General features: G+C 30.3%; 1 protein-coding gene across 1 annotated transcript in view; it reads left to right on the forward strand.

Moving 5' to 3' along the window:
- The first annotated feature begins 292 nt into the window (after positions 1-292).
- Nha1 (Na[+]/H[+] hydrogen antiporter 1) overlaps positions 293-26,525 on the forward strand; it is a 56,913-nt gene continuing 30,680 nt past the window's right edge. Inside the window, exon 1 of the mRNA XM_088257615.1 lies at positions 293-524. The gene's annotated coding sequence lies outside the window, so the exon portion shown is untranslated. The remainder of the gene's footprint in view (positions 525-26,525) is intronic.

Raw genomic sequence — 26,525 nt, forward strand, 5'->3', positions numbered from 1 at the left:
ATTTTTATATCATCTTTTTTTAATTTCTTTAGGGAGTTTATTTTATTTGATTTCGATATTTACTTATGTATATACTATTGTGTATGCATACGAATAGTGCTAACTAATATTGATTGATCTTCACCGGAAGCTTGTGGCAGTAGTTACTAAACCGATTTGCCGAATAAAACAATCAAGAGCCACGTCTAAGTTTATTAATATGCATTTCGCGGAGCTCACCTCAATCCGCCGAGTGGGCGCAGACTAGAGCGGGTAATGCTTACAGCCGAGAACTATTTACTTACATTTGTGTAGTGTTAAATTAGGTCTATACGGGAACCGTTGTTGGACGATCAGCTTACGGCCCACTCAGCGTGAGGGTTCCTTTTATCAGTGCTAATTAATCATTAATACTGTCCGACAATACTTTATAATATTTTTTTGTTAGTGCGTATATCATTAACAGCAATTTTAAGCGAAGTTTTTTGTGTCCTACTTTAATCATTGCGTGATCCTTCAGGAATTTATGACAGAAAAAGCAACAGGTGAGTTACAATTTTTACTGTTTTTTTTTTTTTTTAATTATTTTTCTATTAAAGCCAGATGCATCAACCTAACATAATGCAGATATAACTATGATTTTTTATTAGAACAATTTATGGAGTATTTTCACTCGTTTTATTGATTGTATAACATTATTTTATTCAAACACAATACATGATTTTAAATTTCATTGAGAAGTATTTTTTATTTAAAAAGAAACCTAACGAATTAGTTCATGAAACTTTGCAATATCAATTTAAAAAAAATTAAAAATATATTATTTTTTTTGTTTGAAAAAAATCTAGCTATGTTAGTATCACATTTATGTACTTGCATGGTATTAAGGTGTCTCAACTCAGACAATATTTTTTTTAAATAAAAATAAAATACACATAAAAAAAACACTGGCTGTTTTGTGACATCTGTAAAATATTATGCTTAATTATGTTTTATAGATCTAAAAAACTATGGATGAAAATAAGTTAATAATAAAAGTAATTTTCAGGGGTAAAAATACAGTATTCGTATTTACTCAAAATATTGTCAATATCAACGTAACATATTACAATATATTGCAAGCAACTGACGGTTTTGAATGTCTTAAAGTAGATTAAGTTTAATGAATAAAAAAATAACAGAAAATAAATTAACGAATTTAAAATGAAATTCGGATTGATTTTTAAACTTCACAAAGAAATTCAATAGTTTTAATTGATAATGATCAAAATCGCTAAGGCTACAAACTTTTGATTATTTTTGGTTACAGTAACGTACCACTTCTGACAATATTAGTATGGTGCGGTGTAGTTTCATTATACTTTAAAATACAATGAACTCCCGGTCTTCCGTACCAATAATCTAACGGATCCACTCTTTGCTAATAGGCAGTGGGACAGTAACAACATTATTCGCTGCATGGCTACCGATAAATTGCATCGTATGTTCGAATATTCAATATATGAAATTCACTCATAATATTTTGAGTGTGTCCAAATCTTTGTGTACAAATCTGGGTTTGACCACGTAGGAATTATTTACTGTATTTTGATATCTCAACATAAATGAATAAGAATATGAAAATCTGTGTATTTACGGGGTTTATGTATGTACAACCTGTCATACGCTGGTTTACGAGATCACTATTTTAATTTTTTTTCTTTTTTTCTATTATTTTGGATTTATCTACAACATAATATAAATACCAATACAAAAAACAAATGTAATAAAAATCCAAAAAAAAACCACAAGGGCATGGCCTGTGTGTGGGTATACAATATATTTTAGGTCATAGTAAAGGGTACTGGCAAGAATATTTCTATTCGAATGGGATTAAAAAGTTGTCAGAAAGATGGAAGAAAATCATTTAAAATAATTAAAATTATGTAATTAACAAAATTCGTAAAGTACATGGGAAAATAATAAATTTTATTTTCTTGAGAAAATACGACGATACTTTAGCATCAACCTAATAATATATAAATAACGATTTAAAATATATTTATTTTTCCTTAACCTATTTATTACAACTTTCTGATCGTTAAATTAACAGCCCAATAATTTAAATATAACTGTTTGGCTTTTCAATGAACGAGTATCATTATACTATTGGAAAAACCATTTTATCTGCGTATAAATTTTTGCCTGATTCGAAAATATTGCTTTAAAGCAATAAGCCCGCCAATTTACTGACCTATTGTTCAAGAATGTATAAATAATACGTTCGGTATATTTGGGTTATATTTTTTTAAATAGAGGAGACAGACCGAGAGTATACGATGTATCATTTCTCTAGTGATAATAATAATAAGTCTGGATAATTTATATAGCGCCATTTTTGTATAATACTACCTCAAAGGCACTAGTAGTTTGTGTGATTATCGTTATAACAGTAAAGAAAAACTTATTGTCCTGGCCTACATTATATAAATAAAGTACCTTACATTTTATTTTCTTTATATAAATTACATTGGCGCGATTTTACTATGAACCTGTGTTACTTATTAGTTTACTTGTAGTTCATTATTATAAACAACATTTTGAGTAAGTCACGAGAATGATCAATATACCGAGATGTTCCAAAAATTTAATAAGTGTGGTTATCAATCATGGGTAGAAATTAGTGAATGTTACACGTCATCACATACGTGTTTCGATGCATTTAGAATCATTTTCAAACACTGTATTTGAAATGTTGTTTGCGAATGATGCGGAATGCATCGAAACACAATGGATTCTTATAAATAGTGGTATATACCGAGTAAAACATGAATTTAAAAATAAAAATTTATGCAGTTATCATGTAGCTTTGGGATTTTATTATGTAATTAAAAAAGGATAGATAGTACCACTGAGTGACTGCCCAAACAATTAATGCCATTAAATTTATGAACTTTTTTTGGTTACAACTCAAGTTACATAATTAACACCCTAAATTTCTACACTCACATTTCGCAATTTCAAGTACTTAACGCAAACATTTTGTGCAATATTCGAGCGCTGCTTACGTTTCAAAATTTGCTGTTACAATTTGAATAGTGCTTCAAATATAGAAGCAAACAAAACACGACGTCGATTATTGTTTCTTCAAATAACGGTTCAAGTGCACGTGATTTTCGGACGCATTAACCTACCACATATTCATACGTACCTAATAAGCTATGTGTAAAGCAATTACTAATTGTGTATACTTCGTGCACGATAACTATACAATGTTACAGAAATGTGAACGATAATATTTTACTTATGTAAATTACTTCGATGACTTGTGTTGACACTATAAGGACACATTCCATAACCTTACTTTATTGTATTTCTTATATATGCAAGAATTTTTCGACCAAACTTACAAAATGGCCTTAAGGAATCAGGATATGTTTTTATTTTAGTTAGTTGTTAGTAATTAGTTTGGCAAGAGTTTTTGGCCACCTTTTTATCGATTGTATAAATTCTATTTGCACCCTTTTTTATTTAAAAGTTCGTAAATATATTTTTTTACAATTTCTCTAATAAATAAAATATTTATTTTAAAAACTAAGGTTTTTCTAATATATCGCTTCTAAGAAAAAAAATCTTTTCATTTATTTAATATATTATTTACTTTTCATATACCGTATTTTTTGGGTTTAGAAAACAGCAATAATGCATGGTAACGAAAAAAACATACATTTTATTATTTGTTTTCACGACTGTATGCAAATAGTTAACACTTTTTGGTTTTTTTCATTATTTTTATTTATTTAATATAGTAGCCATTTTTTTTTATTTACTTCATTTATTAGAGATTTCTACTTTAAACCTATCTTAATATTAGTAAGGCTGTTCCTCTCCAATAAAAAGACTAAGCTCTTGTGCTTCGAAAGAGACTTGAAACACTCATTGTTTATTGTTTATAACAATGAATGATTTTTTGTTTCTTTGTATTATTCAATTTATGTTAAATAAATGATTATTCTTATTTAAAACGAGATTACTCAAATATATTCGGAAATGACACATAAAAAAATACATACTTAGGTGTTTTAAAGACAGAAATAAACGTAGATTTAAATTTTACTTGCATATTATCTCAGTCCTTCATTACTTAAACTTTATATTATATATTTCAATAACTATTTTTTTATTATACGAGAAACCTCTGTTAACCGTATTATTGAAGCTATGATTGAAATATCTCGACTGTGTTTTAAGAAAAAAATATTCTTCAAGAGTATGTAAGAGTTGTTTCGTGAGAGTGAGTAGATAAACAATTTTTAAACAAACATTTTGAAGCAACCCACTTATGTATCGATTATAGGTTACATCGCACATAACGACATGATTTACGATTATCATTAAGTCAGACATCGATAAAGTCTCCTATCCGCTGGGACTAGCACGTGCGTAAACTGATACGCCTGTAATGATACCAATTACCATACATTCTCAATGACAAACGCAGCAATCATTTGGTAAATTGCATACTTAATATGGCTATAAACTTTTGAAATTCATACAAAAGGGTCAAGGAATTACTATTTATGTTTTTTTTAACAATCTTTCAAACAAATAAATTAACACCATAAAAAATTTAAAACGGGGAAAAATCCTTTTGAATCCATTCTATTTTTTAAATTTGTAAGTTTAACTGTCGTAGAATAAATATTAAATGTAACAACAACAACATAATTCATTTTTATTATGCTAACTATTTGACACATTCTCATAGTATTAGAAACCGTTCAAATTTGAACATAAAATCAGAAAATTCACACAAAAAAATTAAGTAGGTTAGCACCCTTTATTTTATAATCATCAAATAAGAAAATATCATTCCCTCTATTAATTTCCTCCGTTATTCATGTGTTGAAAATCGACAAACACGCATTTTTTAATACGACAAAGTTATCATTACTGATTTGTTTACGAAATTTTACGAACATTACGAAATTTTCAAGGATTCTTAAAGATTCGTTTCTTTTGAAAGTAATCGTTACAATGGTTCTAAGAAAATGAACAATGATTTGAAACTAAAACACCAACTGAAACACGTCCATTGATTTTCTGAAATATTCAGTTAACTATTTGCTTCACCAACATCACGTCATATCATTGTTTTCTAGTTGGATAAACGGGTCACTGGTCGATATAATATCATGGATGATACAATCTAATGACCAAACTTTAAGGCTGTCAATCGATCCGCAACCGTTAGTTTTGCTACGAAATATACGAATTTAATACTATATACGTTTCATTCATTGGTAGCCATAGAAGTGCCCGTAGAAAATTATTATTGATTTAATTACACATATCTTTATGTTTCAAATAAGTTCTCATCATTTCGTGGTGATTTAATTAAAATGCATATTTAAATCATGAACAATAAATCTCATATAGGTCAAGCCTAAACGTGTGGTGTATAATATAATACAAAATAGAATTAGACACGAACCAAATGTAACTCTTTGAAACTAGAAAATATATCCAGATTTTTCATAGTTTTCATGACCAGTATTGAAGTGACTGCATATACTTACATCCATATATAAAGAACTTATTTTAATTTTCCGTGTAATAATTTTTCTTTTCGACGTTTTGACCTTCCATTGAAGAGGTTAATATTGGCCACTGAAATGTCAAGCTTGAAATTTTAAGCCAAAAAATCCCGGATTTAATTATTATACATATACATATATGAATTATCAGAAAAAGGTATTTTTAAATTAAAAAAATTGTGTGAAAATTTTTATCTATAAAAAAAAAATATATATATATAAATATGTATATATATATATATATATATATATATATATATATATATTTATATATATATATATATATATATATATATATATATATATATATATATATATATATATATATATATATATATATATATATATATATATATATATATATATATATATATATAAATATATATATACATATATATATATATATATATATATATATATATATATATATATATATATATATATATATATATATATATATATATATATATTTATATATATATATATTTATATATATATATATATATATATATATATATATATATATATATATATATATATACATATATATATATATATATATATATATATATATATATATATATATATATATATATATATATATATATATATATATATATATATATATATATATATATATATATATATATATTTATATATATATTTATATACATATATTTATAAATATATATATATATTTATATATATATATATATATATATATATATATATATATATATATATATATATATACATATATATATATAGAAATATTTTTAAAAAAAGTAATAAAATGAAAATGAAATATTATTTTCTACTGACATCGGTCCCGCGCGATATTATTTGTTATACGGAAAAAAATCCGCATTTAACTTTCAGAAACTTTGAAATTAATAGCAGAAATTAATTAGAGCATTTAAATACGAAAAGTGTTCAGGCTTGCATTTATGGAAATCGAAGGCCAATATCCAATCAATGGAGCACCTTTGAGAATGTCAATTAGGGGCTGGTCGTTACCAAAAGTCAATGGCGAAAAACCCAATGAAACGCGTGACGAGAAATCATTATCCGGTTTAAACGAAAAACGAAATCAGAAATTATTTTCGTCATAATTTAAGACATGAAAATTGGATCTTCACATAGCAAAAAAGTAAATTTTCCAGTATGAAAAAGAGTGCCTATGAGAAAATTAAAACTACGGATATTTATTAATCTTCTTCTTTTAACCCTTATACGCACCCAATGGTGATAAGGCACTACATCATATTGACGCAGTGTTATCTTATTCGTTAATTGCACGAAGGCAAGTTGACCAGCCCTGTGCTTCAGGTCCAGAGTAATATTAAGTAAATATGAGTACGGACTCTAGAGATTTATTTAAAGTCAATCAATCATATTTAATTACTTTTGTTACATATTCAATTGCATCACAAAAAAATTATTGTATTTTACGAGTATACTCGTATCAAAGAAAAATCTTTATCCAGTGTTTCAATTTGTTTTTGATTTTTGATTTTTTACTTTTTTTATTTCATCATCGATTTTAGCATTTATTTATAACATTACTGTTAACATTTTTTAGAATACGGTAATGCGATATATCATTGATTATTTTTGGAAAAATAAATCTCAGCAATTGAGATATTAATTTAAGAATTATGTTCAGTGTTAATCCTTAAATCAATTGTACATATAGCTTTTTTATGTATTATACTGGTTTTTATACAATTACGTCATCGGTGTAAGTAATCCCATAATCTTCATAATGATATCAATTACTTTATTTAGACACAGCACACATTGATATTATTGTCATTGTCAAAATTCAAAACTAAGCTGCGAAATCCCCTAAAGAATTTATTTTCACTCACATAATGATGAATTACTTAAAAAATAATTAAGCCAATGAAGTCATTACTAATTTGGGGTTTTATAGAGATATACGATATTGATAATTTGTTTAATAAAATCTGTTTTTAATCCTTTTAAATAAGAAGAAGATTGTTCGAGCAAACTTCAAGGTTTAATGTGATATTAAACTAGTCATTAAAAAAATATATCAATAAATAAATAAAAATATAATTTATTTGTGATGCAACTATTGTAATTACATTTTTTTGTAAATAATAGTAAATTTTTCGATGATTTTCTCAAGGCATTATTTTTCTCATTATTCACACATATTTTGTTTAAGCAAGTTAACCATGATCAAAATCAAAATACATATACAACATTTTGAGTGTGTCCAAATATGTGTACTCAAAATGTTGTAAATAACTTGACTGACCAAATTATAAGCTTAAAAAAATGAAAAAGATATTTTATAGCGTTTTCGAGTATGTGAATATAATCCAGGATTCGGAATTCTTATACAAAGGAATGAGTTTTTGCTTAATAAAAAGCTTCTTTCGTCTCACCATAGATTTTTCCTCTAAAATTCTAGTGAATTCAAACACTTTGTTTAAAATTTAATCAATATAATTATAAGTTCCAAGAATTTGAATAGTGTGGTTGCCAATCATGGGTAGAATTTGTGAATGTTACACGTGTGTAAAATGATCACTTAAACTAGCATATGACAGTCGTAAGCCCTGTAAATACACAGACTTTCATATTCTTTTTTATGTAGTTGAGATGTCAAAAAATATTATACGAATTACATACATATATTCGGTTGGTTCCATTTCAGTACGAGTCTGAATTATTAACGATTCCACTTATCGTAGGAATTTGCGTAGGTCACAAATAACTTCCATTTTATGATTCACATTAAGTCCAACAAGTAAGGTTTATCTGATACACGTACTTACAAGCAGTTGAACTGTTATCTGAAGGAATAAATTAAAAATGCACTATGTATGAACCGTCATGGAAAATGAAAATTTGAGATCATTAAATCATCGTACAAACACACAGATTTCAAAAGTACGATCTCCAGGTTTATTTTTGTGAAGATTGTCTTCTTGATACTCTCAGTTTTTGTCAGTACCATAAAATTAGGCTAGATATCATTGATCACGAATGAACTGGCTAGAGTAAAAAAAGGTTGAAAACATTTTGTGTACTCCATATGCAATAATTAGTCAATTCAGTAAGTATGTAAGTAAATTTCATGACGAAAATTAATCATACTTTGTCTAAGTAAATATGGTAAAATAAGATACGAACTTTTGAAAAATATTGTCATTTTATTTCAAACTTTTTTGAAGCATACGAAAAATTCATAAATGTGCACACAATTATTACTTTATAAAAGTTCCATTAAACTGTTTTTTAATTACCATACAGACTTTCCAAGAGTTAATTCGAGAAAACAGGTAAAATTCTGTTGGCTGGTAATGTGGTGTTAAGCCGCTTGATGCATTTTCATAATCCTGAAATTTCCTTTGACTGAAATTTATGTTAAAGTAAGCGTATGCTTTCCGAGCACTTTTAAAGGCGATTAAAAACTACTTCTAACCGCTTTAAAAACTACCAATTACAGATACAATGTTTTAACATCACTTACCAACTAGCACGCTCCTTCACCGTTGGTGTAGGTAGAGAGGCTTTGTATATATATATATATATATATATATATATATATATATATATATATATATATATATATATATATATATATATATATATATATATATATATATATATATATATATATATATATATATATATATATATATATATATATATATATATATATATATATATATATATATATATATATATTTATATATATATATATATATATATATATATATATATATATATATATATATATATATATATATATATATATATATAACTTTTTACTGTGCAACAGATCTTTCTAGGTAAAACCTGAATTTTTTTTCTCCATTTGAAATTTTTTTTGGATTTAATATCCTTATACCTGAAGCGCTGGATTGATCATCTGGTTTCATGTTAATATCGATCAAGATAACACTACGTTAATAGGAGGTATTGACCTTTGCACCATTGGGTGCGGATAATAGTAAGGAGTAGAAAAAGATCGATACTTTAATTTGTATCCGCGTAATATGACGGTTCATAAAATATGTGAATATCTAACTTAAAAATCACGTTGTGTATTGTACTAGATGTGTGCATAACAGTTTAACAACAAGAAATTATCAAATATACATTTATTATCAAGATGTGATCGTCTCTGCTAATAAATTGTATCGAGTATAATTTACGTAATTTGTTTGAAGATTCATTTATCTTGGAGACATGCAGAAAAGCGATGACCCAACATACGTGAACACAGTGCACAGTAGGTACTTTTGGTGAACATTGAAAGTTAAAAATATAATTTAAGCATAATTTTTATTAATTGAAAATGTTAAAATAATTATATCAACTGAATTTGTATAAAAATATTTGAAAATTATTTTACAACCTATTTTTTACATGTAAGAGTAAAAGTCACGATGATTGAAATTAAAATAAAAGAATTCTAACTAACTAACTAACTAACCATCACGCCACTTCCCCGCAGGGGTAGGCAGAGAGAATCGAACGCCACACCACTCTGTCTTTGCAAACATTCTTTGCCTCTTCTACATTCATGCATCTCCTCATACATACCCGACGATTATTACGACTCCTGACCCGGAAAGAATTCTATATTATTTTATTCAAAATTTGAAAAAAACTCATTAAGTTAAAAAATTATCGACTACTGAAACTTAAGCATGTAAGCGTGTTAAATGAAATTTCATATAACATGTCAATAAGTCTCCAGCTTTTCAATATTTTACTTTTTAAAAAAAAAATCATTTTAAGATATTTCTCTAGTTTGACATATTAACTGTTACTTAATCATTTACCTTTTTCTTTAAAAATCGAGTCCAAAATGAAATTGTTGTTTTTGTTTCTAAATTACTTTTTTATATTTTCATTGTAATAGTACATTTTACATTTAAATACTTTACTTTGGCTGGCTCAGTGGTGTTGAACAATTGCTCTTGACTCTCAGGGTGTAAATGCATGGGTCATCAATTGAATTATCTGAAAACTTACTTGGGGTATCTCTTAGACCAAATGAAAGACTAGGGCATTTTCACAACGGGTTTATTAGAGGTTATGTAACACGAACACTTATAAATATTACTTAAAACTACTTTTAATACTAGATTCGCTGTACCAGACTATTGATTAAAGTTTATGTGTTGTCTGAATTTCTATTAAACTATCCTGGAACGAGTTTACCTAGGAATGTGTGATTAAAATGTGCGTGTGACAGCTGTCATGTCAAACGCTTTGGCGGGAGACAGAGCAAACTCGATGTCAAGATGGCGGCAATTAACAGCTGTCATCTGTGAAACGCTCTGGCGGCTGCTGCAGTAAACTCGATGTGACGTCACCGCTCTAGCGGCTGAAGCAGGAAACTCGATGTGACGTCACCGCTCTAGCGGCGGAAGCAGCAAACTCGATGTGACGTCACCGCTCTAGCGGCTGAAGCAGCAAATTCGATGGCGTCATCTTTGTCTTCATGGTAGCTTGGACTGGAAGCGGCTGCAGGACCCTGGACTCGAGCGGGAAGAGAACCGTGTACCGTGTACCGTACACAGAAAGTCCAATAGGATGAACACTGCCTCGCGTACACCTGTTAATCTAATTATTACGATAAGCACCACGCGCTTGCAGGCCGCACGGCCACACGCGGCGAGCGCGGCTTTTCGACTGTATTTCCACTTGGTCCACGTAAGTACGGATCACAAACTTGCACATTCGAACTAGGAATAGTAAAGTTCAATTCCAATAAATAAATTAACTTTTCAACGGAAAATAGACGTAGCTCCGTCACAAAACGACAGTCCGCCGACGATCACGTCCACTCGGGTAGGCCGATCGTCCTGGAATGGCGTGGTCCGAGTCACATGATGAACCGACGGTTAGAAAACCGTTATTTAAGTAGGTCAAAGGAAGTCGATCATGTGACTATATGATGATTTATTTAAATTTAATACGTGATACCTCTTGTGGGTATTACACTCCCACCTAAGTTATGATTGCAAAAAAAAAGAAAAGTAAGAAAAAAAACTCTATGTATGCTAATCTATTCCTAAGTCTGGTACACAAATACTGAACTGACTTAATACTAAAGGTCCTGACAATTAACATTATATTAAACAGAACTAAATATAGGGGGTACAACAATGTTTCATCTTATTCTAGGTGGCATAATTTTGGTACATACTGTATGTAAAACTAGTGTTGACCATACAAAATTGTGATGTTTAAATTTAAAATTGGCAAAACAGTGTAATTATTGAATATAAGAACATTAATTGAATAAGTGACCAAGCAAATATACATATACATTTACAAAAGGAAGTCCTTTGACGTTCGTGTCATGAATTGAGACACTGGTGTTGCAACAGATGGTCACAGCCTCTCTCCACTTTGTGAAAAGCATGAACTAGTATACATTATTTTAAATGATTCAAAAGTACAATTAGTAAAAGCAAAAGATTGCAAGATAAAATAAGTAAAATTATTATACATGATGAAAGTTGACACTCAGGGAGAGTAAAACCTTAGAGATTGTACATTGTAACGAATTGAAGTGTTAATACAAGACATGAGGAAATAATAGAGAACTCCCTGATAATAAATTAACAAAAGAGATACACCCTATTTTACAAGATAAATTAAAAACTAGAACAAGATATCTTAAGTACTATTTGGTAAGGCCCATAAAGGATCTTATCCTAAGTACTACTACAATGTTTATTATAACCTTATGAAATAATATATATAACAGATTTTCCAATTAATTATGTACCATATTTAAGTTAAGCTTAATCTTGCAATATTGATTTGCCGTAGCTATGGCGTAAAGAGATTGAGCATACATTCTGAATACAATTGTGAAGGTACATACAAGGATAATTATTGCTTACACTAAATACAAACATAGTAACTTTAATAACTTTAATACTATACATAACTTTAATACTATAGCCCTAGAATAGTTTTTTTTAAGAGGAACACCAAACAGTAAGACAGGCGGGCGACTACCAGTACTGCAAGGGGCCTAATATGAGACGATTTAGATGCATCCCGCACTCTAAATAGACAATTTTATGGAGACATTGGTAATATAACAGAAGGTTATAGCCTTTCTCCCAGTTTGAACAAGAGCGTAAGCTAATGTAACAATCATTCAAGAAGTCGAGTTAAAATTGTTAAATTGTTAAATTATTAATTAATTTTTTTTTGCTATAAGCAAATAGGATCAACACAACCGTATGCTATTGGAGACAATACGTCACACCTAGGTTAAAAGTCACAATCGAGGGTTGTGTTGATTAAAGTCACAATCGGTTAAGTCGTTCAAGCAATGTAATCAAGAGGTGAGTCCTAATAAAGAGTGCACTTCACACTCCTAAAATACAGATACAAGGATGAGATTACAATAAGAGACAATAAAACAACATCAAGGAATACAATTATACATAATGAACGAATGACAATCAGGAGATTGACCATTGTAGGGTTCGAGATGTAGGACAAGTTATTAATAATACAATAAAGTGTAGTGTACTCATAGGTAATAAATTACAAAAGAGATGCACCATAGACATAGATATATGATTTAAAGATAATAGAGTAGACTATGAAATAGATTTACCAAAGTGAATGACAATATAATATTCAGCACCCAGTATCTAGATCATAGATATTGTCGGGGACGACATACAATAGTAAATAATCGACAATCTCATGTGAAAAGAAAATCAGAAAATTTATGTGAGAGGAGCGGACCGAAGGTTTGACAACCCTGGACAACATGATCTAGAATGTAAACAAAATGTGGGGAATTTTTGTCAACATGAGGAGATCTCAATTAACATTTGAACATGGGTCAATATGCACAAGCTCTTGACCGAAGATTTAATTACCTGCAATCATACAAAGAAATTCACAAATATACAAAACCTACATAAAATCCTTTCAATAAACCGGCTTCTCTTGCAAATGGGTATAAAATCAGTCATACATCATCTGTTTTTATTCTCACATTCAAGATAATAAAATCAACGGAGATTTAAATAATAAGCAGGAATTTAAAAGAGATCAGATCAGAGGTTTCCAAAATGTTCATGGAAATTTTTGAAAGTATATATATCTGAATGAATCTATTGAGCGCCACTGAGTTTTCAAGTAGACTCAGAAACTTGTGAAATCAAGAGATTGTAGAGAAGACAAATACAAATATAATCAAGCGTACCTTACTATCTGTTTCCATGTGTTAACAATACAAGAATGGGAAAACTCACTATTTTAAGGCGTGATCACCTCTCATGTGGAAGCATTTTAAGGAGCTCTCCTATCGCATCAGGCTTATTTCAGGAGCCAATCTCGTTTTGGACGTCTCCAAAACCAACGGTAATTATCAGCGACCAGCTATCGCGGATCATGGTAGTTATAAGCGACCAGCTCTCGCGGATCTATAAATATACATATAATCACATGAATACAAATCAAAGAAAGTCTAGCACAGCTCTACAATAATAAATTAAAGGGGAGAATGTACTTGATGACAATCTATGGTACACATAAACACAATGCACACAGGGAAACAGAAGGAAAGACAATAAGAAATAAGTTGGGCTTGCATAAAGTAAGAATTGAAAATTGCTCGTCCAAGACCCTAATCCAAGCAAGTATGATCAAACATTTAGACCTGTACAAAGTAAAGTGATACAAGGATGTACTTGAAGTCAGTACATAAAGATAGAGGAAAATTTCTTTTACTCGTAAGACTGAAAAGGTAACAATGCGACAAATCTTGTATCACAATCTGAAAATGTATGGTGGAATATAACCAGGTCATTCCTAACGACTTTCTTATAAAAGATGGAAACAAAGACAAGTCTCGCTTTTCCGTTTAGGGGAAATTAACCTCAAGGTCGAAAAGTCCTAGTACCTATTTTACAGTTAAAGAGGATTTTTACCTCTGGGTCGAAAGTTGAAAATAACCCATCCCAGATCTTGCCGCATATAAAAAATACAAGATTTTATTCTAACGCCGCTGGGACACAGCAAGCATTTCTGTTAAAGAGGATTTTTACCTCTGGGTCGAAAGTGGAAAATAACCCATCCCAGATCCTGTTGAATATAAAAAAATACAAGATTTTATTCTAACGCCGCTGGGATACAGCAAGCTTATTTAATCATGTTTTACTATATCCTTGATGTGGAATCTTCCTAACTCTTTTCCATTGAAATCTGTAAGTTCGTACATGCAGTCTAAAATTCTTTTAGAGATGTTACATATGAGGAAGCGGGGGCAAAGTTTGGCATTTCTGCGGAAAGTTTCTAACAGGGCAGAGGACACTTCTTCGTAGATTGCCTCCATTTTCTCTAAACTATGTGCATAAGTACAAACAAAATTGTCTTGGGACGTGTGGGGTTTTGAAGTGAGAATGATTCACATTCAAAATCTGCTTCATTGTAAGGCAGAGGTGACGAATGAAAATAACTAAGTCACACCCCGAGTGAATAGATTCACAAATCTCAACAACTCGACGCAGCGAAATTGAGCCCAAAAGGGGTTAAAAGACAGTGAAGTGGTACCTTTTTATTTAATGCGACCTGCCTGGTGAAATTGAACCTAGCATCTGGTGTGGCAGCAAGAAGTTTGAAGTTGGGACTTCAGAAGACCGGGTACAAGGCGACGTCAAGGCCAAAGGCGCTGAAATTCATACAACAACTTATGTGAATCGTGTAAAATATATCAACAATCAATTCAAACATAGAGAAGGTTATGTCATAAGATATATAATTTTAAAATTTAATCATTTGGTGAGAATAGTTCCCCAAGTAAAAATTCAAATAGAGTTGCAATTGAAAAACATGCCCCGCGTTGAAAAGGCGCTAGTGTAATAGTACATTTTACATTTAAATACTTTACTTTGGCTGGCTCAGTGGTGTTGAACAATTGCTCTTGACTCTCAGGGTGTAAATGCATGGGTCATCAATTGAATTATCTGAAAACTTACTTGGGGTATCTCTTAGACCAAATGAAAGACTAGGGCATTTTCACAACGGGTTTATTAGAGGTTATGTAACACGAACACTTATAAATATTACTTAAAACTACTTTTAATACTAGATTCGCTGTACCAGACTATTGATTAAAGTTTATGTGTTGTCTGAATTTCTATTAAACTATCCTGGAACGAGTTTACCTAGGAATGTGTGATTAAAATGTGCGTGTGACAGCTGTCATGTCAAACGCTTTGGCGGGAGACAGAGCAAACTCGATGTCAAGATGGCGGCAATTAACAGCTGTCATCTGTGAAACGCTCTGGCGGCTGCTGCAGTAAACTCGATGTGACGTCACCGCTCTAGCGGCTGAAGCAGGAAACTCGATGTGACGTCACCGCTCTAGCGGCGGAAGCAGCAAACTCGATGTGACGTCACCGCTCTAGCGGCTGAAGCAGCAAATTCGATGGCGTCATCTTTGTCTTCATGGTAGCTTGGACTGGAAGCGGCTGCAGGACCCTAGACTCGAGCGGGAAGAGAACCGTGTACCGTGTACCGTACACAGAAAGTCCAATAGGATGAACACTGCCTCGCGTACACCTGTTAATCTAATTATTACGATAAGCACCACGCGCTTGCAGGCCGCACGGCCACACGCGGCGAGCGCGGCTTTTCGACTGTATTTCCACTTGGTCCACGTAAGTACGGATCACAAACTTGCACACTCGAACTAGGAATAGTAAAGTTCAATTCCAATAAATAAATTAACTTTTCAACGGAAAATAGACGTAGCTCCGTCACAAAACGACAGTCCGCCGACGAGCACGTCCACTCGGGTAGGCCGATCGTCCTGGAATGGCGTGGTCCGAGTCACATGATGAACCGACGGTTAGAAAACCGTTATTTAAGTAGGTCAAAGGAAGTCGATCATGTGACTATATGATGATTTATTTAAATTTAATGCGTGATACCTCTTGTGGGTATTACATCATATTCCATAAAGTGAATGGCAAAAAAAAAACATTCAAATATTTTATGTTGAAAGTAAACATTGGTTTCAATATCCAACCAAAATCTAAGAGGAATCAGTTTGCGTCAGTTCTCTTTAAAATGACAATGATTTAAAATATTGAAGTGATAAAAATGTATTTGGATTAAATTTTCTTTTGTAAGTAACCTCCAAGTAGGCATCATGCTCATCTCTAAAATTTTGCTGTATTTCATAGCGACGTGTAGGTCGATTTTCCGAAAGGATCTACCCAAACGGTAATATATTGAATGGCCAAGCACTCAAAAATTCAATTCATTAATAAGTTTTACGAGACTGTCGACTTTTGTTTCAGTTTGTTTATGTATATTTACTTATTCATGAGATGAATTTATGTATGTATATTATATAAACAATATCTTTCAACCAACCAAAATAGATAATTGACAGTGTTCAAAAGATTGAGCGTTATGCAGCCATCTGTTTTTAGAGGTCACATAGAACTTGTACATACTCGTACCAACGAAAAAAACACAAATTACAATAATTTAGATGCAAAAAAAAACGAATAATTACCACATCAAATGTTAAGAAAACTATTAATTACTGTAATCGAGGAAGAAGTGGTTGAGAGGATAATGATAGAGGAAACCAAGGAAGAATTATATGATGGACATTTAGGAATCAAATGATAGACATAAATGTTTTATGTATGTCTTAAAAGTCATCAGATAAATGATAATTTTTCTCACGAAGAGATAATTCATTTCATAGTCTAGCCGCTTAAACAGAAAAGGAATAAATTCTCAATTTTGTACAATAAGCAATAATCTAGATCGAAGGATAGCATTTATCAGAACGCAACTGTGTTGTCAGTTTAAAACTGCATCGTTCTAACTTGGTGATTTATGTTTAAACACTCGGAAATAAAAGTTGCAGTTACTGCTGTATAATAAATTTTAAATAAATAATGTTACATATTGCTTCAAGATGAGCGGTTGCCATTGTATACTTTATTGGTTTCATTTAATGTGGCATTAACCCATATTAATTACATTAAACTTGTTTCTTATGATAATAATAAAACAGATGTACTTTTAAAAGAATTACTGAATGAAATTAATGGTCTTACATTGACCTTGTAAAAATACGGTTTTAGATACTTTATGTTTGACATCAATCCATTAGCGACGCGGTGAAGTGCATGATACGAAATTAATTATTATTTGCAAAAACACAATAGTGTTTTTCGTGAAGTAAAAACGTCACAAATTTAATATGCCGCTTTTGACGTATTTAGTCTTCTTTTTCAATTATTATGTTAAGCATTAATTTTTTTCCATAAACAGTTTATTATCCCCTTTTGAGGATTCTCATAATAGGTACGGAGTATGAAATAATGATATTTTAATGATCAGAAATAATATCCAAAGTCTTAAGCTATAAATTCTCGAAACTCGCCTCGCATATGAGTACCATGAAAAAACTTTTGCTTGTCATCTGCGGACAGAGGTGGTAACTACTCATCCTAGCCATTTTTATTTGCAGCTCGTTTTTGTCATATTAAGATGTTAGTATGCATTCTCTGTTGTTGCACGATTACTGTCGTTTGGTGTAAATATTATTATTTATGTACTACAAATTAACATGCTTTTTACTGACATAACAAAGTTTGTTATGTCAGTATAATAACCACATAGATTTTAGTCTACCAGATCGAGACGTACCTGTCTCTTCGTCGGGATAATCACTACACCAGCATGCAAGCAACCATAGTAATATGTATATTTTTAATTTTTTTAAAGTTGTAATTCCTTTGAACTGTTCATTTTTTCATATGTTTGTGAGCGAGTATGTAAGCCTGAGAGCCCTAGTATTTACTGTTATCTTTCATTTCCTACCTACCATTACTCCGTTTCTATTTCATATATTAGTGATGTCCTTCATCCTTAACTCCTTTACTTCTGTTATCCTTATCCTATCAAATGTTTAAGAGTGAAGAGCTGGTCAACTGGCCTTTATGAATTGATTGATGATCAATTATCGGTATCGATCTGACGAAATGTCATGTCGAATAGTTGTTTGTATGATTACCCGCCTTTGGCGGGTAATCATACAAACAACTATTCAGGATTAAAGTAAAATAAATGTCGCATTAAATAATATTTTAAACTAGTGTTAATTCCAAATAAATCTTTTGAATAAGCAATAACTATTAACAAACGAATATACATTGATATCGAAAATATTTTACCTTGTCTTTATAATCCCTTCATATGTATTTGATTGATAATAATAACTAACAAGTGATATAAATTAATAAATCATAAGTAAATCCAACTTAATCCTTTAATTATTTATCACGGATAAATTGAAATGTACATATCTTTAACTCTCCGTGAGTAGGTACTAAATATTTGTGAAGGTTTGATTTGTAGAATAATTAAAATATTTTATATCCAAATTATTTTGACCCCGCCGGGAATCAAATCTAGGGTGGCGTATACATAGTTGAAACCAGGAAATAAAGGGATTTACTTCATGCAATCTGATGCTATTTTTTCACCTCCGTGGTTTAATGGTTAGGGTGTTTAGCTACCGTGCTGGATGTCCCAGGATCGATTCCCAAGGGGGGTGAAAATGAGTGATTTTGCACTCTAATATTTATTTCATTCTACCCTGCACAGTTCTCTGAAGCGCAGAAGTGATTACATTACCTCATGTAAGTTACCTTCAATATCATAAGGGTCAGAAGAAAAAGAAGAAGGAACTATTTTTGGTGATCAGTAAACAAAATTCTGGCAATGGCATTTTGGTGAATATTTTTCATTTTGATATCGCTTAGTAGAGAAATTTGGCAGCCAAATTATGCTATATATTTTAAATATTTTTTTGTGTAGAAACTGAAAAATTGTGAAATGTTTTACAGGGAAAATAAATCAAAAAATTTTAAAAATTAAACATAATTTCCTTTTCATTTTAAATAAACGAAATTTTCTTATTTTGAGTTCAGATATACGTAATATTTCACTTACTTTTGATGGCAAACGTTATGCTGTATTGGGTAAAATTCTGAATATTTTAATGGAAGAAAATTATAATTAGTATAATAAGGTCTATTTATAAACCTTTTTTAATTTTAAACTAAATAATTTTTTATCACTTTTATTGAAATAAGACTTTTTATAAGTCGGAGATTAAAGGTCATTTGTTTTACATTGTATAGTGGATTGTAAAAAAAAATAATAAAAATGGATTAATGTAATTGACCTTTCTCAATTACTGAGACATGCGACATTTATGCCTCACTATAGTGTTAATTATATCAGTCGAGACAAGTCAGTTTATTGTATTTGTGTATATATCTACCTATCTGAATCATTCTACCTACTCACGTCTCTATTTTACCTGTATACAGCCTGTTATTGTTTTTCGAGCAATACCCGATTTCGACATTTTTTATACTTTCACCAATTACATTGTTTAGGTGATATAGGTAGTGGCAGAGTGTTTCTGGGCTCCCGATCAGAAGAATATATTGTGGGTATACAGGCAAATAAACGTTAACTCTAAAATCCCTGTTTGAATAATCCCTGCTATTTAAAGAATTTAGACAGAAAAAAATGACCGCTATTAAACTTAAAATTGAATTTATTTTTAAATTATTTATAAATATGACATTTCAAACTACTTAGCGTATTTTGCCAGTTTAAAGAACGTTGAAAACTTTATAATACATCATTAAGTCAAAATTGCATATTTTCGAGTTAACGTTTTTTACCAGTACATCCACGATATGTACAAATCATATTCTTTTAACCTTTATCCGCACCTAATGGTGCATTGAGCACTAGATCGTATTGACGCAATATTATCATAATCATTAATTACATGAAGATAAGAAGATCATCACTCCTGCATTTCAGGGTTGAGTCCAGGGTAATTTTAAATAAATATTTGTCCGCCTCGTGGTGTAATGGTTAGCATGTCTGGCTACCGCGCTAGAGGTCCCGGGTTCGATTCTCATGGGGGGTTGAAAATAAATGTTTGTGATTTTATATATCATATAATGACTGGAAATAATTATTGACGTTAGTTATCGTAATATTTTCGATCATAATGTTTTGTGTACTGATTTCGTTAAGAAGAGGTAGTGCCAATGGGAATTGTTGCTTTGAGAATGGTCGAAGGAAGAATATAAGGTCATATCCTGTAGTTTTATTTGTATATTTGTAAATATGAAATTATAAACTCAATTGACATAGTTTAATTTTTTTGATGAAATTTTATAATCTTGGTTATGCAAAATATAAAAATATGCAATGTTTAGTGCAATTTAAAGTGTCCATGTTTGATATTACAAAAATTGAAATCGTTTGGAGTATTTTTAAATATCACAGAAGAATGTCTAAATATATCCTCGTATATAAAATATTAATCTAAATACCAACTAATGAGTTAATTAAAAAAAGTTTATGTTTGGTTTTAACTGTATGGTATTTTTAAAATTTAAAAAAAATTGTTACCTTTTTATCAAGACATTCATTATGTTCAGAATCCGAGGACTCCCTGTATATGCATTGTTCTTCGTTTGTAAGGACTTCGGCTATAAAACTGAAGAAACTAATTCTAGGAATGGCGGCAAGTCCGTTTCAAAATAAATATCGTGTGGGTGTGTGTGACTTTTATTTTAAGCAGATGAAAAAAAAACTTTTTATTTTATTTTATTTCAACTCAATCCAGTTAATTGATTTATTTAGCAATTACCTTTGAGAAACTACTTTAAATTGTTGTTTGTGAAATTAGGTAACAAAAAATAAATAAAGAAACATTAAGTCATTGAAAATCAATACAATGTTATTATACATTAAAAGATTAGATTATAATTTTTTAAAGTAGATAACTGGGATTACATGTCTACTAAGGACGTAATTATGTGTAGTGTTATTCACTTTTTTGATTTGATTGATTAGTTTTTAGTAAAAATAAAGTCTATCCTATTTTTTCTCGTAGAAAATTTTTTAAAACTTTGTAGAATAAATTCATACATTTTTAAAAATAAATACGAGATCAAAGGATCTTGCATCCCTCAAGTCACGGTGACTATATTAGGTCTATTGTGATCACTTTAATATCCATGAAAATGGTCTATGAAGAACGCGACCTCTTGTGTTTTTCATGGTCCTGTGTGATGTTAAAGATGGACATTGAAATAGAAAGAAAGAAAAATGCTTGCCACCTTCAAGTTATGGTATTGACGTCGTATATCGAATATCATGGATTGTGAGGTTTCAAAAGCTATGTATACAAAAGAGGCTTTTAGAATACTTTTAACATATTTTTTAATCGGAAATTTTGTCAGGAACGATAGAGACAACCTGGAAAAAGTAGTGATCACTGGGAATGTACATTAACTGTAGACTAAGTCTATGATATGGAGCCGTACTGCGCGATGAGGTAAACTCTCCCAGTTCTCTGACAGTTCACTCTGTAAAAAGAGAGCAAGAGTATTTTGAAACATTTTTCATTAATAAACATTTTTCATTAGTAAACATTTTTCACTCAATAATGAGTAAGACGATTATAAAAGATATTGTAAAAAATAAAGAGCACTTGATTATTAAGAAACAAGGTAAGGACTGTATGTTTTGACTCATGTACGTTACATCCTCTCCGCTTACTCTCCAGACAATAGTACCATGACATTAGCAAAAGCCGTGATGTCCTTTGAAAGTGCCGCCGATTATCAAAACTTCACATCGAGTGTCGTTGACACGAGGGAGATTAGATTTAGGCATGGCTACATATGAGTATGTTATTCCAATTTCTTCTCAAAATTTATTATTATGCCCAGGAACCATTAAAATAATTTTTGAAAAAATTTATTTGAAAATTTCAAATTGTTTAAAAAAAAATATTTTTAATTTTTCTGGGCTTATTCATATCATTTTCAACAGTAACATAAAAACATACGAAATAATACTGCGTTGATGTAATGTAGTGGGTGCTTTATACACAGTTTGTATTATGTTCCAAAAACCGTAATATAAGTTATAAGATGTTACTTAAAATAGTATTTTTTATGGAGTTGAGTATTATTTTTCTTTACAAATAATGACAATCGTTTATTGGATCACTTTTTCACAATCTTTTTTAAATGCAGATGAACTTTTCTTCACCACTTTTGAATCATTTCTAAAGTCACGATGAAAAAATGAAGTGTTTATTTTATAGGTTAATCATATTTGATGTTGCCAAAATATTTCAATACAATACACATGTCCGAATTCATGTTAAAATGTAGGCTAACCTCCCGATAGATTTTATAATCAATCATGTTATAGGCATATTATAGTATGTTTGAATGATTCGGGAAGAATGTTTCATACAAATTCTAATAATTTCAAAATATGGGTAGAATGGTTAACATTATACACGTGTAAATTGATCACTTAAACCAATCGATGGAATGTCGTTAATGCAGTAGATGTTGAATGTTTTCGATTTTCTCTATCCACAAAATTGATTTATCTCCATGTGACATTTTGTCTGACTACCTTTTTTTAACTGCATTCAATTTTCATTTTACATCATTTTCTGTTTGAGAGAAGTTTCCAATATGTACACTATCATATGTATATGTACATTTTAAAACATATCTAATTATATTTGTGATAGTAACTTTAAAATTATAAGTCGATAAATTTGCATACAGAAATGTATACACATCCAAAAGCAATAAAGCTCGCAGTATTGTTTACTTACTAATGCTAAACTTAACCATATTACGTGGTCATAAATTGCCATACACGTCATAAACCGTGTTTTACCGTTAACACTAAATGCGTATGTCACATCCTTGAGCTATATATTAAGGAATCCTATGAGATACCGACATATCATTTCATACGTATAGAAATATTAATGTATATCCAAGTAGCATAATACGTTTCGCCTTTAACTAATATGGCCTGAAACGATTCATTGTCTACAATATTTGTCCTCTGTGTGATTCAGTGTCATATGGTACAAAATATAAAATAAACCAGTTTTGGATTCCCGGTATTTTTTTGCAAAATATTAAAACCAGGTGATTTATTCTTTATTTATTTATTAATTTTATCTAATACAACCTGTTGCTGCCAAAATCTTTTTTAAAAAGCATGTTCTTACCCGTACAGATAAAAAAACTTGTCACTAGTATATAAAACATGCACGTATTCAAACGTAACGTTGTGTCAAAATAACAGAGCAATTGGTGAACAAGTTGAATAGGTTTAAAATTTTAAAGAATCAAACATTCAGATTTCTGCTTACATAGATTTAAATAGAGTCTACATAGAAAATCACCTACATATTCGCAATACATACTCGTACGTTTGAAAATAACAATTATTAATATTATTATTACATACCATATTATTAAATAATATTAATTAATAGTTTCACAAAGGGACTTTTGCTTCAAAAGAAAAAGAAAATGTAACATTTTCGTATTTTAATTTAAAATGTATTTTAAGTTTAATATGTCAAATTAGATTTTTTCAATATCATAAGATATTGTTTTGTGATATGCTGAAAGGTTTGGGAATATTTACAACATTTTACGCACTTTAACAATCATTACACAGATAAATTTTGTCTGAAAGATAAAATCTATTATACAACCCACGTCACTAGATATAATATTTAAACTGATAATCTATAAATATTTCAAATACTTGAATTCTAAGTAAAGCATACAAACCTTTCAAATGACATGTTAAATGACATAAAAATTACAGTGTAAAAATACTGAATACGGATTTAAGGAACAAGCAAAAATTTACAAAGGATGATTTTGTAAAATGCGCGATATGGTATTGATTGTTTAAAATATTTTTTTATTAAAGAATAAATTACTTTTAACTGGCAAAAATAATTAAGAAATAAAAATGAATCTGGTCAGAACAGAGATAGACCTGGGGTATTTGATATGTTTTCGATCCCCCTTAAAATGCAGATCCCAACACAATCAATAAGAATCTAGTATCTGTAAATGCATCTCGACGTAAGCAAGTGCTCAACTCAATTAAGAACTGCCGGAGACTGGAAACCTGAACTGATGTGCCAATTGCAAACTCACAATGGGTGTCAACTATCATGCAGGAAGCAGGAAATGTCGGGTCCCCAGTTTAAGTGAATCGAGGGGATTGTCAGAGTCATCTGCTGCTACCAGCATCTCGAGGGGGCTTTATATACACACACTTGTAGTACCCTCTACGTCCACTCAAGGGTGCTCCGTTAGATAGGTATATTACAGTTTGAATCCAGAATTGAATTGTATTGCAACATAGATCTGATAAATATTTGTTTCAAGCCTTATTGATATTTGATTTGTATGTACATTTGAGATTTGAATGAAGATCAATAAACATGTAATCACATTAATTGATTCAGCAGTCACATTTGTGGTAAACTTTATAAATTTTTAATTAAAGTTTTACTTTGTAAATACAACTTTTCCTTAAAATCAATTGTGATACACGTTTTGATGCATTTCGCATCATTTTCAAACACCATAAACCGTGTTTTTCAATATAAATAGCGGGATGTGTTTATTTTATTAAGATTAAACATTTGAATGAGTTTTATTTATATTTACGACTAGTTTTGAAAACGGCAGATGGTTTCATCTTCTGGTACAAATTTAAACTTCTGGATGTTTTTTATTATTATTATTATTATTGTGGATCCAATTAAAGATTGTGAGCAGGAAACCACAGAAAACTCATCAGGAGAAGCCAGACTAAGTTGACGGAAATCAGCAGGCTTTCCTCTCCACTAAACTTTTTATGTTCTGTATTGGTTTGTTTGACCAAAGCCTCGCACTTGTACCTACTCCCTACCGTGATATGTAAACAATGAGAACTTGATGTCGAATATTTACTTACCCAGACACTTACATCGCACCTCAATATATTATCTCCAAAAGCTGATAAAAGGTGCAACGCATCAAAAGACGAATAATGTTTTGAGAAAATCATCATTCACATCAGCAACTGATGATCTTATAAATATTGAATTCTTGCAAGTAGCTCATACTCCCAAAGAGACCTGTGAGGTTTTGAGCGCGCTGAAAACATTTTGCTGGCTTTTTTTGTATTCCAGTTTTATTTAAAAAAAAAAAGATAATTCCAGATTTGAGAAGCCCTGCTTCTTTTTTTGGCAAAGCTACAAGGAATGTTGTCGTAAACAGGGGCTGTCTTTCGAGCCATTTTGTCTACTTTTTTACTGCCAAGTTTCCATAATTGGAACCTTCCGTTATTTCTCTTTGACAATAGGGTTCCGTTAGCTTCTCGATTCATGTAAGTATTGGAGCAGCTTAAAAGTACAATAAATTGAGTGAAGGTAAATTATCTTTGTATTTTTTGGTTTATTTGGTAGAGATATGATATAATCCTCTTTTTCAAATATACTCGTATGTTTTTACTGCCTTTTTCGGTGTTGTATTCATTTTCTATCGTGACCGTGTACTTGTACTAGCTTCTGGTAGCTGCTCCACCAAGAGACTCTTCTAGTTTCTGATATTCCGTAACATCCTTCTAGTTCCTAATCCTCTTCTATCATCAATTCTTAAATTCTAGTTCAAGTAAGGCGTTCAATACTTTGAAGTTAGCATAATGTTTGCAGGGTAATGAGTTTTTTTTTATAGATGTCATGAGCTCCTGGTCTATGTGAATCCATTGTAGGGTAAGTCAGCGTCTGAATCAGTATTCTAAAAACCCTATTTTAAACCAACTAATAATTATTCAACACATTTTTACTGTCTGCATATATTTTAAAAGTATTTTTGATTCACTAAATTGAAGTATTTAAAAAGGATAACGATCAATTCGTGTTAATTATAATAAAAATAAACAAAAAAGCAATTAAACTATAAGTGTTCATGTTTGTGATAATAGTTTTGACCTAAATTATTAAACAGCCAAAAAAAATACTCA

This window comes from Brachycentrus maculatus, unplaced genomic scaffold (genome assembly GCF_059751285.1).
Source record: "Brachycentrus maculatus isolate JH-2025_06_01 unplaced genomic scaffold, ASM5975128v1 h1tg000086l, whole genome shotgun sequence".
NCBI lineage: Eukaryota > Metazoa > Arthropoda > Insecta > Trichoptera > Brachycentridae > Brachycentrus > Brachycentrus maculatus.